Source organism: Mustela putorius, unplaced genomic scaffold (genome assembly GCF_011764305.1).
Source record: "Mustela putorius furo isolate JIRA1106 unplaced genomic scaffold, ASM1176430v1.1 tig00000275_pilon_pilon_pilon, whole genome shotgun sequence".
In the NCBI taxonomy this organism is placed as follows: domain Eukaryota; kingdom Metazoa; phylum Chordata; class Mammalia; order Carnivora; family Mustelidae; genus Mustela; species Mustela putorius.
Genome location: NW_025421341.1, coordinates 10,548,688 through 10,567,016, shown reverse-complemented (window position 1 = coordinate 10,567,016; position 18,329 = coordinate 10,548,688). Strand labels below are relative to the sequence as shown.

Genomic DNA, 18,329 nt, shown 5'->3' with positions numbered 1-18,329 from the left:
ACCGATTCCTCCACTCAGCTTCCAGAAGTGTCCGAATCCCTCTCTTAACTGCTTCACCAGAAACCGATTTCTCTTCATGCTTGATGCTAACCATGCAGCAGAATGTCAGAACTCCTGCCGGACAAGGAAGTGCTCAAAGGACAGGTTGTTCTGTTCAACACAATCAGATCAAGATTAGTGCCTCAGCCAAATAGGGGGAGTAACAGGCACAGAATCTTTGGTGGAAACTTGATCTATTCCTACATTCGGTGAGTGTCTGTTATCCTTGAGATGCATTAACTTTTCTAGACCCAAGAGAGTCTGTCTTCTAAATTATTGCTTCTGTGGCCTGAGACAAAACTTCTCTTTCTAGGGAGATAGTTAGGTGGTTGTTTTCTCCTCGGTTACTTATTCAATGAGGCTAATGATACTAAAAGTGATTTATTAAAAGGCAAATGAATAAAAATACATGCTTGTGTCTTAAATAACGCATCATGTCAGGGGCCTTCATGGTTATATTAAATGGTCCTATTTTTTTAGAAAGCCCTTCGTGTGCTCCCTTCTCTTCAACAGAAGGTCTGACGCTCCCTCTATCCGCCACTTTACCTCCTTCCTCCTTTTAAATTTTTTTTTTATTTTTACAACTTTACAATTTCATACAGAATGTTAATTTGTTTTTCTCAACTCCAGTGTGTGTGTGTGTGTGTGTGTGTGTGTGTGTGTATTTCACAACTCCAGTGTGTTTATTAATTTGTCAAATATATTGTGATCTTTTCACTCCACTCTCCACATCTTTAAATCAATTCCTGGAGATTACACTTCTAAAGGCCTCTCCCACCTCCACACCAACATTGAGAGAGCTGACCACATCTCCTGGTGCTCAAGCAGCTGGCCAGATACTGGTCCCTCTTTTTAAGTGCATTTCACACCACTCTCCCATTGGAAGTCGCACATCATAAAGGGAACTTGTCTACTATGCAGATTCCCTGACCTCACTCTCAAAGATTTTGATTCAACAGACTGGGTGTAAACTCGGCAACTGGCATTTTTGCAAACTCCTCAGATGTTTCTAAGGCCAGTGGCTTTCTGATTACTCTTTGAGAAACAGGGCATTCAGAATTCTACTCTGCCCCATCAGGTCTGCCTCTGTCCAAGGTCAACTTGTTGGTATAAATTTGGTCACTGGATTCTCCAAGACTACCTGACGCTCATCCTTTCTTTACCACCCACATCAAGTCACCTTTCCCCACTCGGGCTCAGAGCTCGTCTTGCACTTGCTGCCATTACTGCTTGTTCATACTTGGCCTTGACTCTGGGGATACGTCGACAGGAATGTCTGCCCAATCTAATCCTCCTCATGCTGGAAACTGCTCTTTCCCCAATGGAACACTACAGCAAGAATCTTGTGACTGCAGACTCCACTGCTTCACTGCTGTGGTTCAAGTAGCCAATCAGGCTTCTTTCCTGAAGCCTAGAAACAGGGCTTCTGCCTCTCTGCAGATGGGAACTCCAAACTGTGAGCAACCATGTTTCTTTGTATTGAAGAAGCTGGTCTACAGATAAACATGATGAGTCTATGAAAGAACGTAGCAGAGGTAATTACTTGAATCTCTGATTTCAGTTTTTCCTGAAGCTCAGCTACATCTCTCATCTCCCAAGATGTGGACATTCGACATACTTATATACAGATTACACTCGTCTTTCTCAGAAAACAAAAAACCAAAAAACACCCCCCTCAAAAAACCCCTCAAAACTCCCTTACTTTTTTGACTGAACTATTTTATTTTATTTTAATTTTATTTTGTGTTTTGACTGAGCCATTTTATTTATTTTTTTAGAGAACTTATTTTTTTTTAAGATTTTATTTATTTGACAAAGAGAACAGAAATCACAAGTAGACGGAGAGGCTGGCAGAGAGAGAGAGAGAGAGGGAATCAGGCTTCCTGCTGAGCAGAGAGCCCGATGTGGGGCTCGATTCCAGGACCCTGAGGTTATGACCTAAGCTGAAGGCAGAGGCTTAACCCACTGAGCCACCCAGGCGCCCTGACTGAGCCATCACTTGAAACTGAGAGTTCTTACATTGTTAGTAGCATAAAAAATTTAACTCTGTGTTCTCCCCAGCGTTATTATAAGTTCCCTAAATGCTGTTTCCCCTGCTTTGCCTCCATTTTCCTTCTCAACCAAAAGCAAAGCAGTTTCTACCCCACTTTCCTCCACTGAAACAGGTTAAGGTTATTACTGACTTCAAGGTCTGAACTTCTGTATCTTTGATTTCCAAGGATCTCTACTTGCATCTGTGTCAAGCGATTTGAAGTTTTGGATGTTGGTTGGTAGAACAGTCACCTGCTTTGCCACCAAAGTGATACCTGGGAATCATTTTACCCCTTATCCAAGATCTATGGATTGTATTTCCTAAATGTTTCTACCACTTATGATCCTTATGACTGAGTAATTTGACCTTTACTTAATCTCTATGTCCCTCATTTCCTTATCAATAAAATGGGGATATAAAATTGTACCTAGGGCACCTGGGTGGCTCAGTGGGTTAAAGCTGCTGCCTTCGGCTCAGGTCATGGTCTCAGGGTCCTGGGATCAAGTCCCACATCAGGCTCTCTGCTCAGCAGGGAGCCTGCTTCCCTCTCTCTCTCTCTCTCTCTGCCTGCCTCTCCATCTACTTGTGATCTCTCTCTGTCAAATAAATAAATAAAATCTTAAAAAAAAAAATGGTACCTACATCAGGGGCACCTGGCTGACTCAGTTAAGCCTCTGACTCTTGATTTTCGTTCAAGTCATGATCTCAGGCTTGTAAGACTGAACCCGACTTTGGGCTCCATACTCAGTGGAGAGTCTGCTTGAGATTTTCTCTCCCTCTGCCCCTCCCCCTGCCCGAGTGCTTACTCTCTCTAAAATAAATAAATCTTAAAAAAAAAATGGTGCCTACATCATAGGACTGTTATGGCAGTTACATAGAATAATATATTTGAAGTACTTGGAGTCGTGACTGGCACAGGGTAAGTGTGGTTGGGGATGTTTTGTAATTATTACTGAAGCAACTGCTGAGTTTGTATGCATAAAGGATCAGGATCTAATTCAGATCTTTACCACCTCTGCCCTGAATCACATACTACAATGAACTCCTAAGTATTTTCTTAACCCTATGCTGGTCTTCGCAAAGTGGAACTTCTAACTCCTTTACTTAGAACTCTTCAGTGGTCTTACGTAACATATGAAAGTCAACCTAGATAGTTCTTCAGGATTTGGGCTCTTCTCTCTCAGCACTCCCCAGAAGGATCAAAGTATTTATAATACCAAATTTGTAATTTGAAGGATCAAAGTATTTGTAAAACTACTCCATGTATTTCCCAAATATCTATCTATTTATCTCTGTCTTTATTTTTATTAACCTCCGGCTAAACTGCATTTACCATGATTGGGCCTGGTTGCTTCCCATTCATCCTTGAAGACTCTGCATTATAATAAAACTTCTACCCCCAAAGAATTATTTTCAAATTCCTACTACTTTTCTAGAGATTTTCCCTGCACATAGGAAAATCATTGCACCTGCGATACTGTATTGCTGTACCATAATTTCCATTTATGTCTGTGCTCCTCAATGGATGAGGGAGAAAATCATAAATGAGAGCTCCATGACAGGCAGGGGGGCCATTTTTATTCAGCCCTTTTCTCCCCTTTTTTAAGGGAGAGAGTGGGGGTAGGGGCAGAGGGAAAAGGAGAGAGAGAGTATTAAGCAGGTTCCATGCCTAGTGCAGAGCCTGAGGTGGGGCTTGATCTCATGACCTGAGCTGAAATCGAGTGGGACACTAACCCAACTGAGTCGCCCAGGCACCATGTTTTACTCAGCTTTACCACCCAGCACAAACCATGTCACTTGGCACAATCTTTCTTAAATGAAGAAAGACATTATGAATGATTTTGCTAAATCAACCCAAGATTATGGATGAAAGAGGTCAGAAAATGCATAGCCAAAAGTGGGAAAAACATTAGGGAAGCTTTACAAAGCCTTAATTTTCCATAATGGTCTCCAGGTAAAACATCAGTTGAGAATCATCCAAGGTCCTAAAACTATGCAAAATTTTTCTTCAAATTAAGCCAGAAGAATTTTTTACTGAAACAGATGCCTAGATCTATGGCTTTAAAATATTTAATTTTACATGTTATCTTTGACCCACCAATTTGAAAGTTAGTAAGAACTTTAAGACCCAAAATCAGTTTGGCAATCCCGAAGGTAAATTGCTTTAGGTTACATGATGCAATAAATCAATTTAAGTATGTGTAGTACATGCAAAACAAAACATTCCATTCAGGAGTTTCCACCAGGTGTGGTGCAGTCATACAAGGAATGGCTATCATATGGTTTCACAATTTATCTGTCTAAGCACTAAAGGTAACTGAAGAAAAAAAATAGGAGAAACATTGGGGAGAATATTTATTCTACTTGTTTCTTTATGGAAAATGTTTTATGGATATTAAGTAAATGTATATCTGATCCCACAACAAAGTTTTTCTCTTACTCATATACTTAATAGAATACACTTGCAAAGAGCCCCTAATTTCTAGTTTCAGCTTTTCATCAAAAGAAATTTAGAAATCAGGAAAAACTCAGATTTTGACATTATATGGTTATTTTGGTAAGTTCTATGATTACTCTCCCAAATATACACAGATAATTAAATTAAATTCCATATTTTCAAATTGTTATGAAAGCCTGGAGCAGAGGCTTAACTTGGACAACTTTAATCTTTTCCAAATAAACCCCCTCCCCACCACTGCCATCACATTTACAACGAAACAAGCTAGGAAGTGACTTGGACAGATGGAGTCTGAACTATATTAAAAACACAAATAACCTTATACTCTGAGGTCTATGTCTGCTCTGCTTTTCTTTGTGATATCTATACAAGATACAGATAAATTTCATGCTGGACGAAGTCCATTTGTACAGTACTTGACAGTGAATGCAGAACACACAAAAATATACTACACATACCTTTAAAAATACTTCATTCTTTACTTAAATATTACCTTTAAAATCCTTTCTCTGTAAAAACATTTATCTATAAAAAACTGATATTTTGTTCACGTTTTCTCTCTTTTCACTTGGTTACTCACTTTCACTCATTCAATCAGTTACGTGAAATCTACCATAGACTAGGTGTCAGGTTACAAAGGTAAAAAGTACGTTCTCTGCCTTTAGTGCACTTCCAATCCAGATGAAGGAGGGAAACTTACAAATAAAAATGGTAAGTGTTCATGGCAGTGCTCAAGACAGAAAGGTGAACCAATCTCCCGGAGGAGGAAGAGGGCAGAAAGAACGGAGGGAATGGTTGGCTCAAAAGCAGAACATGCCTGAGGAGGGACCAGCGCATGGCAGGAGAGGGCCAGTGCTGTGCTCGCTCCGTGTCTTGTGTCTGGCCTCTGATATTTTGGTCCTGTATTAAATACCTCTTCCTCTAATAATATTTTATCATGATCTCAACAAATGCCAAATTGTACGTTACTTTAAAAAATATTGCTGAAGTGGTACCTAACTTTTGCCAGAGAATACGGTTTGGGGAAAGGATTTAAAGAGAGGGTGGCAGTTTAGGTTGGTCTCAGCAAATGGGAAGGTACCTGTGACACAGAGAAGTGTCCAGAGTGAATCAAGATAGAGGGGCTGGAAGAGCAAACCAGGGAAATGCTGAAGGGTGGGCGTTTCAGAAAACTGCAGATGACAGGTTGAACCACCTGAAATTGCCGTTTCTTAATAATCCTTCCTTTCCTATTTTAAGTTTTCAAATTAAAAAAAGGATTAGAAGGAAGAGAACTAGTTCACATCAACAAAGGAAATCCAGAGGAAACACTGCCTGAAGAACTACACTTTTTTTTTTTTTTTTGGTTTGGTTTTCAAATGAAAAGAACTTATAAGGATCTCTATCAGCAAAAGTCACGATATGCATTTAATGTTCAGCTTTGGAATCAATATTTTTTTCTCTCTGTCCATTAAGTGTCTTCCTTAAAGCTGAACCTGATCAAAATCAAATCTTGGAAAAAGATTACTCTCACACACACACACAAAAATTACTCTTACAATTATTTCTATAGTGTAACCTACACTACCACCCTTCCAACACACATATTTAACAAACATATATAGTACTTGCCGCGGATTGTGAGAATTTTTACACATGATCCCTCATTTATTCCTCAATAAAATATGAGGTCACTACTGTTATCACAAGTGTTTTATAGATGAACAAAGTGAAACCAAAAGAAGGGAAACACTTGACACGAATCAACCAGCAAGTCAGTGGCAGAACTAGATTTGAACCAAGTGATCAAATTTAATACAAGTTATTAATAATACAAGTGACCACTGCAGCCTGTGGCCTCTCAGGGTCTACCATTCCCACCTGCCACTCTAAGTGCCTTATGAAATAATACTATATTGGAGTCAAAGGATGAACCTCCAGGCTGAGTTTCATGGAAAGTTGTTTATGATTATTGCTTCCTCCATTCCCTCTAATGTCTTCTAGAGACCATCCACGTAGAAGTGTTTTGTTACCCATTCCTGGGATGGTGCCCAGCTTTCAGAAAAAGTATCTTTCTCTTCTAGAACTCACCATCCATGTAGAAGTGTTTTGTTACCCATTCCTGGGATGGTGCCCAGCTTCCAAAAAAAGTATCTTTCTCTTCTAGAACTCACAAACAGTATTACAGGGATAATTTTAATAATAATGTCCAATGCACAATTTCATGTAGTCAAGCTCCAATCACTAAGGTTCCTTGTGGTTTCCCATCCAGAGTCTTATTTTTTGACTCAAACAGATGCCTTCCTCACTTCCAGATACTGCATGTGTTCTCCATACATGACCCTAGTGAAAATGTCTTCATAATTGAATTTCTTACTACTGGATCCACAACCATGACATTAGTTAAGAAGTTAAAAATAAAAGCTGTGGCCAGCTCTGGTTTTTGTGTGCATGCATATTAATTTAAATCATTTCCGCTTAATTATATTTAGCACACATTAGAAAGTTGGTAATTATAAGAGACCTTTAATTATCAACATTCATTATTATCACTATTATTAACATACATTAAGCACCCATAGTCTGCTAAATGCTATACTCAAGATAAAAAGCATTAACCTTGCAATTCCACTGTGAGCAAGATAGAAGACAATCTTCTTCTTCCAGACAGAGAACAAAATTATATTTGCCTAACTTGACAAAGAGCCAATGGATGAGTCAGGGATAAAGCCTGGCTGTCTTAACCACTAGACAATTGGATAAACAATAGAATGGCTATAAAACTCTGTCACTTGAAGCACATCTGAATCTGTTCTTCCATAAATGTTTTTAATGCCTGCCTCAGAATTGTTGTGATGGCAGAACTTTCTGCTTCATAGGAATATCTAGATTGTATAAACAGCCAAGTCATTTGAGACCAGCTTTACAAGATACACTTTGACATCAAATAAAATGAGACCATTTTTGGTGGAAAAACAACGAGTGGCTATAAAATAATTAAATTATTCTTTTTTTTTTTTTTCTTTTTAGGAAGAGGCTCATAAACTAGCTTTGAAAGAATTTTCAAATGCAGATCGCCCGAAGCACTTGAAGAATGACAGCATGATGGGACACAGGTATAAACTCTACGGTGCAACTTGCAAAGCTAGCATTTGAGTGACAGAATGAAAAGAGGCTATATTGGATTAAGACATACTTGAAGTCAAATGCTAGCACTGCTACTTAGGAATATAATCTAGAGTAAATGAGTTAATTTGTTGGAGCCATAGCTTCTTCACCTATACAAAAGAGTGAATAAAGCTGAACTTGCATATTGTAATGGGATAAAATAATATATTTGAGTATATGTAATAAAGTGTCTACAACTGACATGAACTTGGAACTGAGCAAAGAAAGTCCTTGACTCCATGACATCCTGGATACTATAACGTGACCATCTGTTGGTAGACCTAGCATGCAGAATAATGCTATTAAAACTGCAATTAAATTGCTTCACAGTTTAAGTAGGCTATTGTGAGATCATAAAATGTATTACATTTTTTTAGATAAACCTTCTATAAGTAACCCTGTTCTTTAGGCACAATGCTAGGTTCTGGATCTGTAGAGGAAATGTGATCTACCCACTAGAGGCTCAGAGTCTAGTAAAGAGATAAAAAATGTAGAAAATTATAATGTAAGATAGAATCATAATAAAGATATGCTGGTGTGTGTTGGCTATGAAGTGGTTAATTCTTTCCATAGCAGAAAGGGGTTAGGGAAGGATTAGTAAAGAAAGAGACCATTACACTAGGGTTTGTAAGAAAACTGGACATTTTATAGGGGAAAGAGGGATGAATGACAGTTGTCATTCACCTGACAGAAGAATCAGTTGGGCAAAGACATACATACAGAAGCATTCTTTGTACATGTGAGGAACTGTACATAGTGTGTGTGGTGTGTGTAGTGTAACATATAGGTGGTGTAAACATACAAGTAAGGGTTAGGTTGTAAAAACTTGTGCCACGGACCCAAAAGTAAACCTCTGCTAATGTGAACAAGTATTTTTGGACATCAAGAGTACCAAGACTATTCAATGGTGGTAGGGGGGAGTATTTTCAATAAATTTGCTGAAAAAAATGGATACCTACATGCAAAACAGAAATGAAGTTGGACCTTTACGTAGCACCATATACACAAAAATTAACTCAAAGTGGGCCATAGACCTAAACATGAGAGGTAAAACTATACAGTTCTTAGAAGAAAACATAGGGCAAAGCCTTCACAACACTGGAGATGGTGACGGTATCTTGAATATGACACAAAGACACAAGCAACAAGAGGAACAAAGGAGACAAATCCACTTCACAAAAATGAAAAACGTTTGTGTACCAAAGGAAGCTTAAAAGAGTGAGAAGGCAACCTTCAGAATGGGAGAAAACATCTGCAAATCATCTATACGATAAGGACTCATATCCACAAGATATGGAGAATGCCTAAAACTCAAAAGAAAAACCAACAATCCGATTTTAAAAAGGGCAAAGAAATGGAATCAACATTTCTCCAAGGAAAATAACAGGTATCCCTCACTTCTTGGAAGTTCACATTACACTCTTTTCCATTTACAGAAGATCTACATTAGTACCTGTTTTCACTAACCAAAAGAAACCCAAAGCACAATTTTGCCTTGATGGAAAAAAAAAAAAAAGAGGGAGAATAGCATAAAGTATTTGTTTTGTACCAGCATGTACCCGGGGAATCTAGAGTGGCAACCCAAGTACCTTCCCCAGGAACTACACTCAGCATAACTTTCAACTATGTCTGTGAGTATCTGTGCTTTATCATGATTTATGTTGTACAACTTTAGCAAGATGTGTCCTAAGGTACTAGAAAAGCATAGGAGTCATCAGTTTTTGGGTGTGGGAATGCTCAAAACATCTCCCCTATAAAGTACTTAAAATTGCTTTTGCCTTCTGTGACATTTTGGCTTACAAAAGTCTTTCACTCAGTATATGAGTATATGGGACACTCAGTATATGAGTATATGGGAGACCCGTATATGAGTGGCTAAGAGGCACCTGAAAAGATGGTCAACACCCCCAGTCATTAGGGAAATCCAAATTGAGACTCTAACTGGCTACTTCATACCCGTAAGGATGGAGACTATCTGAACCATAGAAAATGACAAGTGTTAGAGTGTGGAGAGACTGGGGACCCTTGAGCACTTGTTGGCGAGGAGGTAAAATCATACAGCTACTGTAGAAAACAGTAAGACAGTTCCTCAGAAAAAATGAAAATAACCATATGATCCAGCAATTCCACTTCTGGGTGAATGCCCAAAATAACTGAAATCAGGCTCTGAAAGATATCTGGATACCCACATCCACAGAAGCATTATTTGAAATAGCTAAAAGATGAAGGCAACAGAAGTGTCTATCAGCGAATGAATGGATAAGCACAATGCAGTCTATCCATACAATGGAATATTATTCAGCTCTTAAAGAGGAAGGAAATTAGGGTACATGCTATGACATGAATGAATCCTGAGGGTATGATGCTAAGTGAAATAAACTAGCCACCCAAGGACAACTATTGCCTGATTCCACTTACATGACATGACTAAATGGTCACACTTACAGAAAGAGAATGTAGAGCAGTGGTTACCAGGGGCCTGGGGAGAAGGAAGCAGGGAATCACTCTTTACAGAGTATAAAATTTCAGTTTGGGATGAGAATGTTCTGGAGAAGGATCGTGACTGACAGCTGTGCAACAAACGGAATGTCCTTAATGCCACTGAACGGTATACTGAAAAGTGATTAAAATGTAAATTTTATGTTATGTATATTTTACCACACTAAAAAAGAAAATAACTTTATTCTTCTTTCTCTATTGATTAATAGGTCCAGAGCTTTGGTCTTAGAAGATGAAAAGAGTTCTAGAGACAGGGGCAGACAATTACACAATATTATGAATGTACCTAGTGCCATTCAACTTGCACTTAAACATGGAGATGGTAGATATTAAATTATATGTATTTTACCACAATTTTTTAAAAAAAGTCCGACCAAGACCAAGACATTTGAAATACATCCTAAAGGCATGAGAAATGGTCAGTGGTTTCAATGCAGGAGAGTGACCTCTCAAATTTTGTAAACAGGTTCATATACTTATAGGTATATAATAATTTTACTCATGAAACAGTAAGGAACCATCTCATAATAGTAAAAACCCCACTGGACAAATGCAACAACCCTTAACTAAGCAATGACTATATATAATGAGACTATTCAAATGACATTTTAAAAATATTTATTTGAGAGAGTGAGCAAGGGAGGTGGGAGAGAGAGAGAGAGAATGAGCAAGGGAAGAAAGAGAAGCAGACTCCCTGCTGAGCAGGGAGCAAGACATGGGGCTCGATCCCAGGACCTTGGGATCATGACCTGAGCCGAAGGCAGACGCTTAACCGACTGAGCCACCCAGGCTCCTCTCAAATGACATTTTGACCTGATAAATGTGTAAACTTTTGGTAGGTGTTCCAGTTATGTGCAATCACACTGCAGCAATATCAAATACTCTGGATGCTTATTGATGTTTGGATCTTCATAGAATACAGATGACTGCCAAGTACATTTTATTTAAAAATTAAGAAGGCATGGGTGGTCAACACAGCAGTGATACTAAAGGCACAAAAAAAGGAGACACCACAACTTCTTTAGAAGCAAATCCATCCATTCTGACTTCTGATGCTTAGGAATCTGACTTCTCCTTTTAAAGGGGAATAATTCTTTCTGATTTTTCCAACAAATGCCATTGACCCATTCTTTGCTTAGAAAGGAGGGAGATTTGTAGGGAAAGACGGCTGGGAAGTCAGTTGGAAAACATCAGGGCAATGTCAGTCTGAAAATCATCAGCCAGTTGCAAGTTAAAAAAGATTTGCTAAAAGTAGCAGTGTTATTACTGGTTCAAGTCTGTCAGAAGGCTTTGGATTCTCTACTGCCTCACACCAGTAACTTCAAAACTAACTCATTCCAGATGTCCCTATGATCATCTAATCAGACATCAAAAGCTGTATGGTGACAAGCTCACATGCTGCTTACGAGGACGCTGTATGTTTCCACAAGCGTAAAACACACACAGTAGCTACTTTTAAAATGCAATTCATCTAAATCAGAATTCTATTTTCAAGTACAGAGGTATTAGGAAAGGGGCCACCCTCCTGAGAAAGAAAGAAATCTTTTAAATGTCTGCACAGTGTCATTCTACGACTAAAGTTTGAAAGGAAAAACCTAAATGAAACTTGTACTTCAGAGTTTATGTTGTGAGAAAAAAGAAATCCCTCATCAGAATAGATTTCTAAGAATCACACCATGCTCAAGGGAAAAAAAAAAATCTTTTCTTCTCAATAACAATCGTTTTGCATTTTTCCAAGATGAACCCCATGAACCCTTTCCTTCCATGCCTTCATTTTTCAATAGATGTCCACAACACGGAAGGTCCCTTAGAACAGAGAGACATAGATATGGCCCACACCCTTCAGCCTTCACTTGAAAGCAACATGATCTACTTATACATGAACCTTCAGATTTAAGTTGTGCTCTCTTCTACAGAATTTAAGTGTGAATATGTATGGGTGTATGTCTTTATGCTGCTGCCTTTGTGTGTGTATTTGGCCTTTTAATTACACATACACACACACACACACACACACACACACACACCCCTTAATATTACTACCCTGAGCAATAAAAATAAACGTTGGTGTTTTGGTTAGAAATGCAACCTCATTCCATGAACAATTATAAATACTGAGGTATTAAAACGAAATTTAAAGTTGAATTCATACCTAGCAATTTAATTCACATCTGGAACTCTGAAGTTGTTTGGATGTTTCAGTCCCTAAGAACAACAGAAGTTCATATAGGGTTTCTATTTATTATTTCCTTTGAGTTACATGAAATTTGAGAGGAAATCATGTACAATTTAAATAATTTACCCAGGATCACCGAGTTATTGTTGCAATCAGAACACAGGATCTTGACCTTTAGAATAAAGCTACTTTAAACGTCACCTTTACCAAATTTTAAACAACACTGTCAAATTACATTTGCCCACACTGCTAACACAAGATGTTCATTAGTGTTTTTACCAAGAAACACCTTGTAAATGTTCCCATACTCTTGAATTAATTCACATACCAGAATTTTTTTTTTTTTTAATTTTCTTCCAAACCACCTGAAACCAGAAGAACCTCTTAAAGAAGACGGAATAGGAGGAACATTTCAAACGGGAAGTCTGCAGATGCGGTAGGTGTATGAGAGGGATGCTGTCCAGATATTTCCAGTCTAATAAAGGATTTTCTAAATTCTTTGAACACAGTTATTAGGAAATTACAAAGCTGTAACTGCCAAGATCACGAACTTTTGGATTCTAGAACTCACAGTTTTGCTGGCAAAGAGCTCAGATAATCGACTCCCTTATATGAGTATTAATTTCTATTCTCTGTTCACATATCAAGGGCATAAACAGAGTTAGGCTTTATGATGTTCACCTCCAGAAAGATCAAAGTTTGTTGTCTTCTTATAATTTCTGTTCTTTCTCAGAGCCAATTTCTGTGTGAAATCACCGCTAGAAGTGTAAAGAGAGGAAATGGTTCTCACCATTGAAACTGCTGACCCGCGCTGTCAACCCGCATTTTGATTCCAAGTGGAGAATTTGCATTTAAACATCTCTCTCCCCTTGTCAACACAGGCAACACGTTGTCCTAAAGCAGAAGATTCTACACTAAAGCTATTTAGGGAGCACAACCGTGTGTTGAACAGGTAATTTCACAATTTTCACATTCTAATTCATACGCTGATTCCTATCTATGATACATATCCTCACAGGCACGCACATCTCTGCAAGATGTGTTAAAAGTTGTTGAATTCATTCTGTCCATCTCAGAAGTAACAGTTTTAATCATCCAGTCATAGATTTATATATCAGGTGTCAGGGGCTTGGATAAAAAAAATGGATATATTGACTCAAGCCTCCAAGGATCTCCATCTCATAGAAGACATGTAAAAAAGCAGTTATATTTGGGGGGGATAAGAGCTAACCGAGATTCTGCGCATGGGAATTCCCTCGAGGGGCATGGAGGCTGAGCAGCGTAAGAAAAGACAAAGGACACAAACTCTGATCCTTAAAATGTATTATTTGATCATTTCAGATTGGTTTGCACATTGCTAGGGTTGTTTAACGGTTTTAGATTTGGTCATCATAACCAGACTGTAAGTTTCCTGAAGACAAACACCATAACTTAGGTTTCCCAGAAGGCACAGAGCAGAGGTCTTGGGCATCTAAAGGATTAATCAATTTATGTTGACACGAAAGCAAAACTCATGCAATTTTTTCCCTTCCTTCCTTCCTTCCTTCCTCTGATAGAGAGAAAGAGAGTGCCCAAGCAGGAGGAGGGGCAGAGGGAGAGAATCTCGAGCAGACTCTATGCTGAACACGGAGCCCGAAGCAGAGCTGATCTCACAACCCTGAGATAATGACCTGAGCTGAGATCAAGAGCTGAACACTTAACTGAGCCACCCAGGCATCCCATTCAATTTTCATCACGTGCAGAACAATGTAAACCGCAAAAGAGGACACATCACTTTTTTTTTTTAAATTTCTGAAACTAACCTCTGAATAAGTGGTCCTTCTCTCAGACTTCCAGTTCTGGACTAGACCCAAGAAGAATGATCAGGGAACACACACCCAAACAGGAGTCACATTTCCTAGGTTCCTTTATTAGTCACGGTAGAGACATTCAGAAAACCTAAATTTATTTTACCAGTTTCTATAAGATTTGGTGAAAAATTCTGTTGCAGAATAAATTAGGTTTCTGGATTTTCCCCACCTGGAACTCAAGTCTTATAAACATAACTGCTTCGGAAATTAAGCTGCCTAAACTTGCCAAACTAAGTAAACATTTGGCCCCTTGAAATACTGGATGGCAGCTTTATCTCTTGAAAACAAAGCCATATGAAAACCATCGTTGCAATGTGTCTCCAAGCTTTGGTCTTATCAGCACACAGCGTGAACAGCTGGAGTTACAAACACCAGGACTATTATTAAATCACTGTGTCAGAAAGGGGGAAAAAAAGAAAAACCTTTTGTAGGCTTCAGTATCTCTAAATAACACAATTACATATTACATGTTATTTCTCCCTCCCTTTTGCTCATTGGTGTCCATCTCTCCTCACTGGGAGACAATGAATAAAGCCTTCCTTCCCATCTACATCACCGTCTACAACAATTAATTGATTTCAATGTTTCTATATTATAGCTACTTAATTGGGTATCTAGTGGAAAGAAAAACATGATTTGGTTATTCAAAATTTTTGTTAAGTTTCTGTGTGGGGTTTTGACAGTCAGGGACCCACCACCGAAAGTTCTCTCACATCTCTCAGTGACAATTTGATGATTTTAAACCCTAAAAGCAATGCTACTTAAATTTCTCTGTAATATTTCAATGATGTCTTTCATGGAAATGAAAATGTTTAAGCCAAGATCAACAATGATGATGATTTCAAATATCTCCGACACACAAAGGATAATTTCTCAAATCAACGCTCCATCACATTATTTGCAAAACACAAAGAGAATGTCCCTATTCATTGGAAATACTTCCTTCCACTTGAAGCTACCTGCCACTATTTTTGCTGATAAAATAGGAAAAACTACAAAGAACCATCTTATCTCCCTTCACATGCAAGACCACGGGAAGCACTTCTCCCCAGGGTGTCTTCCCTTTACCTCCAACCCTACTCTTGCTGGGATCAGGTTGCTGACCTCTCAATGCAGCAATTCAAAAACTTCTATTCATCCTTACATCTGAAATTTATATCCTAGATGTTGGATAGGCCACATGAAAATAAGATGAAACAGCCTTAATTATTTAATATTTGGGGGGTGGTGTAAATTCCCACCACACTTCTTAATCTCTATCCTTCACCAAATTCTGAGAATTCATGGCTTTCTCATGTTGTTTCATCCTAAACCTGCAAACAAGCAGTTATTGATCATTTTTTCCCTTTTAAAATTTGATAAGATGTGAGAGAGTCTCAAATTAAAAAAAAAAAAAAAAGGAAGAGAGTCTCCTTCACAAGAAATGGATGCCCGTGGGGCGTCTAGGTAGCTCAGTGGGTTAAGCCTCTGCCTTTGGCTCAGGTCATGATCACAGGGTCCTGGGATCAGGCCCTTAATCAGACTCTCTGCTCAGCAGGGAGCCTGCTTCCCCCCTCTCTCTCTCTGAATGCCTCTCTGCCTACTTGTGATCTCTGTCTGTCAAATAAATAAATTTAAAAAAAAAATCTCAAAAAAAAAAAGAAAAGAAAAGAAAAGAAATGCATGCCCATGCAAAGGTCCACAGCATAACACCTCAGGGTTAACAGACCCTCTGAAACTCATCCATGAACTTCCAACTTAATAACCCCAGTACTGCCATGCTATTTTTAAAAAAGAAAATGTATATGTTGTGGATATGAACTCTTTAAAAGGCGGACCAATATTTTCTTAATATATTTTGGTGATGCAAGAGAAGTAACGGTTTTAGAACAAACAAAGTCATTTACTCTCCGAGAACAACCATAGCATTATAATTTTCAGGAATCCACTTTTTAATTTACTCGCCCTGCAGGATCATTTTGCTTCAGGGGTTAAATGTGAAACTATAAACAGTCATTAAAACACAAAACAACCATAGTAGTTAACCGGATATTAAGAAAAAAGTCACATCTGGTTTAGAGTTCTCTTCCACCCACAAATTCGGGAACATCAATTTCAAGAACCTGGTTTTATGGCAAGCCCTTAAGCCAAAAACACCAGGTTACAATCAAGGCAAGGGAGGTAAGACATCCCATAAGCAGACTCCCACTATTACTTCTTGCCCCCAGGATTCTCTTTCTTTAATTCAAAAGCAGTCAGTAGGATTGGTTTTTCTATTGCTTTGAAAGATAAATAGTCATTACAATTTGCACATTAATAATTATGCTATTCTGATTAATTGACGGGTTTATGAAAAGAGGAAGAAAGAAAATAAATTTCCATGCTGTTTAACCAGTGGTACCCTAAGTAACAAAGAGTGAGGTTTGGTGGCTTTTCAGTACACAGAATTCGAGACTTGTACAGAATTTGATTTTCCTAATTTAAACGCTTTTTAAAACTTCACCTTGTCTGAGGGTTTACATCTTAAATAACCAATTTGTAATAATTTAACCAGCCAGAAAACAAGTGCAACTTCTCCAGCTTTTCACAAACATGCATCTCTGGGCATCAAAGAAAGTTCTTCCTGCTATAATAAGCCTAATGAAGTGCAAGTAAAAATAACAGTCATCAACTGTGGTTTTAAAGGCAATATTTCAACATAATCAAATGTGTCAAATATTCATCCTTACAGCTTTTTAAGCTGTGGGTTATAAGCAAGTTTCATTTCTTGGGAACGACTGAACATAACCCACTTGGGGCTTTGCCATCTGTGAATTACTTACATGTGAACACTCTGTTTAAGAGCTGGAAATTTTGATTGTTTTTCTTCCTTTGGATATTGGAATGCAATGTCATTGAACAGAGCTTTTTAAGCAATTATTGTTCATGTTACTTGTACCATGGCTGAATTATCACACACATCCCATATTCATCATCACTTATTAATTCATAGACATCAAATATGGTGAGTTTATAGAGGAAGTAACCAAGTGGGACTATGGAATCTGAGAGATGGGGAAGAATCTGCAGTCTCCAATTCTGTAGTCCCTGGGCTCAGGGACTGGCCACAAAACCCCTCTTTGCAGTGTGCTCCCTTGTGAGAGTCATGGCTGTGTTCCCATGGTTTCCTTGAAAGGCCGTTCCTCTTATCGCTGAGCAAACAATGAAAGTGACTATGGGGCTATATGTAGGGTGCCACATAATTCATCATCCGTACACGGACACCTCTGGGAGGTGGGGGGGACACTATTAATAATTATGCCAGGACAACAGGCACGAACTAGGACTGCCCCAGGCAAATCTAATCATACCGTTACCGCAGAGATGATGGGCGACCCAAAGACCTTCTCCCAAGGGTCTCAAACCATTTCATTAATGCTAGATCCAATTTTACTTCTGTCCAGAGCTCTTCTGTCCAATGGAAGTAGAATGTGAACCATAGATCTAATTTTAAACTTGCTAGTAGCCATGCTTTAAAAAGAAACAGGTGAAAATAATTTTGATAGTATATTTTACTCTACCGAATATACCATCGTGTCATTTCAATGTGTAGTCAATATAAAAATTATTAATGAGGTCTTCCATATTACTCTTTTTTTTTTTATATCTCAATCATTAAAATGCATTTTGTGTGTTACACTCGAATCACATTTCTAGTGCTCAATAACCACACGTGGCCAGTGGTTATAGTATTGGACAAGCAGGTCCAGTGACAAGTCCTTGAGTTAGGATACATAGGAATAAATGAACAGAAGCATAACACACACACACACACACACACACGCACACACACACATTTTTCTTCTGGATCAAAACAGACTCACTGAACGTCTTTCTTTACTAACTTAGCCTGCTTTTCACAGTACGGCAGTTAAACTATTTGTCTCTTTTGCTTGAGGTGAACCAGACTTTGGAGCAGTTAAATCTTTACCTGGTAGATCTTTCGGGTAGCAGAGAGAATGGCCAAATTAGAACAGATGGGTAAACTTCTGAGAACTTCTAGAACTCTTCGTAGACTAATATGGGCCTACATTCCTGAGTCCAACACATATATAGCATGTACCCTCCATGTGCTTGGCACTAGAGATAGACAAATAAGGCACAATGTCT

General features: G+C 38.5%; 1 protein-coding gene across 3 annotated transcripts in view; it reads right to left on the bottom strand.

The window, feature by feature from the left end:
• PARD3B (par-3 family cell polarity regulator beta) overlaps positions 1 to 18,329 on the bottom strand; it is a 1,046,368-nt gene that overhangs the window by 547,000 nt on the left and 481,039 nt on the right. The window lies entirely within an intron of this gene.